The sequence below is a fragment of the Bufo gargarizans genome, chromosome 8 (assembly GCF_014858855.1).
Source record: "Bufo gargarizans isolate SCDJY-AF-19 chromosome 8, ASM1485885v1, whole genome shotgun sequence".
NCBI classification, from domain to species: Eukaryota; Metazoa; Chordata; class Amphibia; order Anura; family Bufonidae; genus Bufo; species Bufo gargarizans.
The window spans coordinates 152,275,989-152,281,988 of NC_058087.1; positions in this window are offsets into that span (position 1 = coordinate 152,275,989).

Sequence of the window (6,000 nt, forward strand, 5' to 3'; positions counted from 1 at the left end):
CAGAACCCAAACAAAATACAAAAGGGAAAGGAAATACTTAACTTCAAAGAGGCTATGGAAGCACCAGGAACTCATCCGAGATCCAACCACAAACAATCCGCAGGCACAGAAGCTATACACCGCACAGAATAGTGGGAGAAGCAACTATAAATAAGGAAGGTTAAATGACCACATAAGCAACACCTGGAGGCAAGGGGTGTGGCCATTACCAGAAACAACACAGACACCTACTGATCCACAAGGAAAACCTATCAGATCAGAACACATTTTGCCAGTCTCACAGATCTCCTGCCACTCACTGTCGCTGGGACGTCTGTATGTCTCGGTACGTCCGTGACAATACCCCTTAGGAAAATATAGCTGTTTGGTGGGAACCGTATATGCGTCAACTCCCAGCGGGCACTGGCAAGCCTTATAGTCATCCATACATTCAGCCATATGTAGAATACATCTACTACACATTTACAATGGTTGTATGAAAGGATTATTTCTCAGCAAACAGAAGACATATATTTTCTCACATAGTCTGCATTTTATATGCCATAACCATTTGCCTAATGAAACCACAAGCAAGTAGGGATTCAGAAGTAATGTCCAGCTCTTCTATTATATCTCTAAGCCATGCATTTATACTGGGCTTCATGTACAGCATCATGCAGTATCCTATGGCTCCAGAGGTGTGCACCCCCCTATGGTGCCTCAATATGGCTGTGGATTGAGTCTAGGGGAGAAAACCTCCATAGTAAAAATCCTGTGGAGTCTAACACAATTTTTATGAATTACATATGAAATCAGAAGTTTACATAGGTTCACTAATGGTACATAGACTTAGGTGCCGAAGAGTAAAAGGACTATAATACAGCAATGTGGTTACATCCCAAGGGTACGGCCAGACGGTTAGGTTTCCTGATGCAGTTTAGGAAGCCAGAAATCAGGAGTGGATCATAAAAAGTGAGAAAGAATAAAGGACCGATACGACTTCTCCTATTTTTTTAATTCACTCTCCATCAGGAAGCCTGACCGCGGTGCCGTACCCTAAAGTTAGTTACACACTATAGATGCAGCTGAGCTAAAATCCATTGAAAAGTCATTTTCTTGCCATTCTTTACTTAAAGGGGTTCTGCACTGTTTAAACTGATGATCTATCCTCTGGATAGATCATCAGCATCTGATCGGCGGGGGTCCGACACCCGGGACTCCCGCGATCAGCTGTTTGAGAAGGCAGCGGTGCTCCAGCAGCGCCGCGGCCTTCTCACTGTTTACCGCTGGCCCAGTGACTTGAATGGAGCTTAGCCCCGCCCAGGCCAGTTGATACTAGTTGTGACGTCACTCGGCCAGCAGTAAACAGTGAGAAAGCCGCGGCGCTGCTGGAGCACCGCTGCCTTCTCAAACAGGTGATCGGCGGGGGTCCCAGGTGTCGGACCCCTGCCGATCAGATGCTGATGATCTATCCAGAGGATAGATTATCAGTTTAAACAAAGTGCAGAACCCCTTTAACACATTAACTTTAATGCATTAAAATCATCCGACAGGCGGTTTCGGCACAGGAATAGCCTGCCGAAGTTCATCGTACCTGGCATAACCGGGAGGAGTCGGGGCACCGCCAGGCCCCACTGGCTAGAATGCAATCCGGCGGGATCCAGCCTGTTTACGGCATTAATACTGGAAACAGACCGCATCCCCGCCGGTTCCCATTACAGTCAAATGGCTCCGGGAAGGAAAGGCAGTATCTGGCTATGCTGGACATGATGATTTTAATGGTAATGCGAAACTTGCCTAAAGCAGAGACAAATGATTATGGATGGCAGGTACTGGAAGGACTCTTTTATGGGGCCAGAATGACCATCTACCATATTGTGCAATACGTACCTACAGTTCTGGGAACAGCTGATTTCACTGGGGGACTGACCTTTCTCTTGTAGCGGCTCCTGTATGGTAAATGTAGTATCACTGTCATGGAACCATGAACCAGACGTACAACAGAGATGAGTGGAAATAAGAAGGCTTTATTGGAAATCAAGCCGTAGCAAAAGTCCAAACGGATGGCTAAACCGAAGCAGGGTCTTGCGTAGACAGAGGTCAGGAACCAGGAGGGTGGTCAGACGAAGCCAGGATCAGGAACCAACGGGGTAGTCAGACGAAGCCAGGATCAGGAACCAACGGGGTAGTCAGACGAAGCCAGGATCAGGAACCAACGGGGTAGTCAGACGAGGCCAGGATCAGGAACCAGAAGCAGCAGCAGTCTTAGAAGCATGTGAACACAGGAGGACCAAGCAAGGAACTGAAGCCACAGACCTTCTATATATATGAGCTAGGCATCCAGCTCCTCCCAGTGGGAAGGAGGAGCCGCAGGGTGGGAGGCTACAAGAAACCCAGAAACCAAGATGGCCGCCAGCACATGTCAAACGAAGGAGAACAGTGAGAAGGTAAGACCATGACAGTACCTCCCCCTCAAGGGCCCCTCCTCCGCGGAGTAAGGAACGGTTTCAGAGGGAAGCGTGCGTGGAAGGCTCGGAGCAACGCAGGAGCATGGACATCTGCGGAGGGAACCCAGGAACGCTCCTCTGGACCATAACCACGCCAATGGACCAAAAACTGCAACCGACCGCGGACCAGGCGTGAGTCCAGGATATTGCTCACCTCATATTCCTCACGATTGCCCACTTGGACCGGACGGGGCCGAGGAACCGAGGAAGTGAAACGATTACACACCAATGGCTTCAACAGGGAGACATGAAACACGTTGGAGATCCGCATGCCAGGAGGAAGCGCAAGGGCATAGGCTACCGGGTTTACCCTGTGAAGCACTCGGAAGGGACCAACAAAGCGAGGCGCCAGCTTGGGAGTGGGCACTCGAAGGTTGAGGTTGCGGGTGGACAACCATACACGGTCTCCGACCTGGTAGGAAGGAGCGGGCGCTCGTCTGCGATTAGCCTGGAGTCTCTGGCGTTGCGCAGAGACCTCAAGGGACCTCTGGATCTGTACCCAAGAAGTACGTAGGACGGAAAGGTGATCCTCCACAGCCGGAGTATCCTGGGGAGAGAATACCTCCGGTAACACGGCAGGTTGGAACCCATAATTGGCCATGAAGGGAGACGTCCCAGAGGAAGAGTTCACCGCCGTGTTCCTGGCAAACTCAGCCCAAGGCAGTAGGTCAACCCAATTGTCTTGGTGATCGGAGACATAGCAACGAAGGAATTGCTCCAAGGCCTGATTGGATCGTTCTGCGGCCCCATTGGACTGAGGGTGGTAGGCCGAGGAGAAAGAGAGATGAATCCCCAACTGGGAGCAAAAGGCGCGCCAGAACCTGGACACAAACTGACTCCCCCGATCCGACACAATCTCCTTGGGCAAACCGTGCAACCGGAAGACCTCCCTGGCAAAAATCGAGGCCAACTCTTGTGCAGAGGGTAACTTCTTGAGAGGAACACAGTGGCACATTTTGGAAAACCGATCCACAATCATGAGAATGACCGTATGGCCTCGGGATGCAGGGAGGTCCACAATGAAATCCATCCCCAGGTGTGACCATGGACGCTCCCCGGTGGCTATGGGTTGCAAAAGGCCCAACGGAAGGTGCCGAGGGGACTTACTCTGGGCACAAACGGAGCATGCCGCTACATATGCGGCGATGTCGGAACGTAGAGAAGGCCACCAGAACAGACGTGAAACCGCCCAGGACAGCTGATTCTTTCCAGGGTGCCCCGCGGCCTTGGAGTTATGGTAGGTTCGCAACAACCGAGTGCGCAAACTCCTCAGGCACAAAACATCTGCCGTTGGGTCTCCCAGAGGGAGCACCAGATTGAGCCGCCAAAATCTGCTCACCCAGAGGAGAGGTCAGGCTGGTGCGAATAGCGGCCAGGATCTGATTCGGGGGTATGACCGTAGTCGGAATCGACTCCTCCCCGGACAGCTCGGAGTACTGCCGTGATAAGGCATCCGCTCTGATGTTCTTGGAGCCAGGTAGGTAGGAGACCACGTAATTAAAACGTGACAAGAACAGAGCCCATCTGGCCTGACGTGGTGTCAATCTCTTGGCCTCAGAGAGGTAGGTCAGATTCTTGTGGTCCGTCAGGATGAGAAACGGAACCACCGAGCCCTCGAGCAAGTGCCTCCATTCTTTAAGGGCCTGCACGATGGCCAATAACTCCCTGTCACCAATCTGATAGTTGCACTCCGCGGAAGACAGTTTCCGGGAGTAAAACCCACAAGGAAGCAGAGGACCCTCTGGTGTTCTACGCTGAGACAGGAGGGCGCCTACTCCCGTCTCAGACGCGTCCACCTCGAGGACAAAAGGCAACCCAGGGTTGGGATGCGACAGAATCGGAGCCGACACAAAGGCGGACTTTAGAGCCTCAAAAGCTCGGATGGCCTCGAGCGGCCAGACCTGAGGATTACTGCCCTTCCTGGTCAGATCCGTGAGAGGCTTGGCTAGCATGGAAAAGTCCCTGATGAACTTCCGATAATAATTGGCGAAGCCCAAAAAGCGCTGCAGGGCACGAAGCCCACTGGGCTGGGGCCACTGTAAGACAGCCGAAACCTTCTCAGGATCCATGGAGAACCCCTCAGCGGAAATGATGTAACCTAAGAAGGTTACCTGGGATCGGTGAAATTCGCATTTCTCAAGCTTACCGAACAGCTTGTTCTCTCGTAAGCGTTGCAACACTCGTCTGACATCCAGAATGTGGGCCTCCATGGATGCAGAATATACCAAGATGTCATCCAAATAGACCACCACACACTGCTGCAACAGGTCACGGAAAACATCGTTGATGAATTCCTGGAAGACTGCGGGCGCATTGCACAACCCAAAGGGCATAACCAAGGATTCATAATGACCGGTCCTGGTGTTAAACGCGGTCTTCCACTCATCGCCCGCCTTGATCCTTACCAGGTTATATGCCGCCCTCAGGTCGAGTTTGGTAAAGACCGTGGCCCCTTTGAGGCGATCGAACAGCTCGGAAATCAAGGGTATCAGGGTAAGCGTTCTTGATCGTGATGCGATTGAGACCCCTGTAATCGATGCAAGGCCTCAACTCGCCGCCCTTCTTTTTCACAAAGAAAAATCCAGCCCCTGCCGGGGACGAGGATTTGCGAATGTGTCCGCGTGAAAGCGCCTCCCTCACGTACTCCTCCATGGCCTCATTCTCCGCTACCGACAGTGGATAGACTTTGCCACGAGGAGGAACGGCACCGGATTGTAACTCTATGGCACAATCGTATGGGCGGTGCGGAGGTAGGGCAACCGCGCGCACCTTATCGAATACATCCCGGTACTCTTTGTATTCAGGAGGCAACAGAGAGTCCGAGGAAGTACACAGCAACTTGACAGGCCCATGGATGCAACTAGCCCCACACTGCGGTGACCACGAGAGGATCTCGACCGATCTCCAATCGAAAGTCGGATTATGCTTCTGGAGCCAGGGGTACCCCAAGACCACCGAGTAGTGTGGAGACGAAATAACCTGGAGACAGACCGACTCTCTGTGAACGGCACCAATGGCTATCCCCACTGGAAGGGTCTCATGAGTCACGTGTGGCGGCAGAAGGGGTCTGCCGTCTATCGCCTCAAGAGCCAGTGGGGAACCTCGAGGCTGCAGAGGAATGGAATTGGCGGCAACGAACACTCTATCAATGAACAAACCACCAGCACCAGAGTCCACCAACGCCTGGGTCGTCACCGAGCCCCCGACCCAGGAGAGGACAACCGTGATCAGTGGTTTGTCAACACGGGAAACCGGGGACGAGGAGACTCCACCCAAGATCTGCCCCCGACAGGACCTCAGGTGCGAGCGTTCTCCCGGACGGTTCGGACATGCCAACCGAAAATGCCCACCGAGACCACAGTACATGCATCGGCCCTCGCGTCTCCGGAGTACCCTCTCCCCCTCAGACAGGCGAGCAAACCCCCAGCTGCATGGGTTCACCCCCAGACAAGTCATCCCCAGGAGGCGTGGGAGGAGAGGGAGGCACGGGTGGGACAGCAAACGTAGGCGCCAA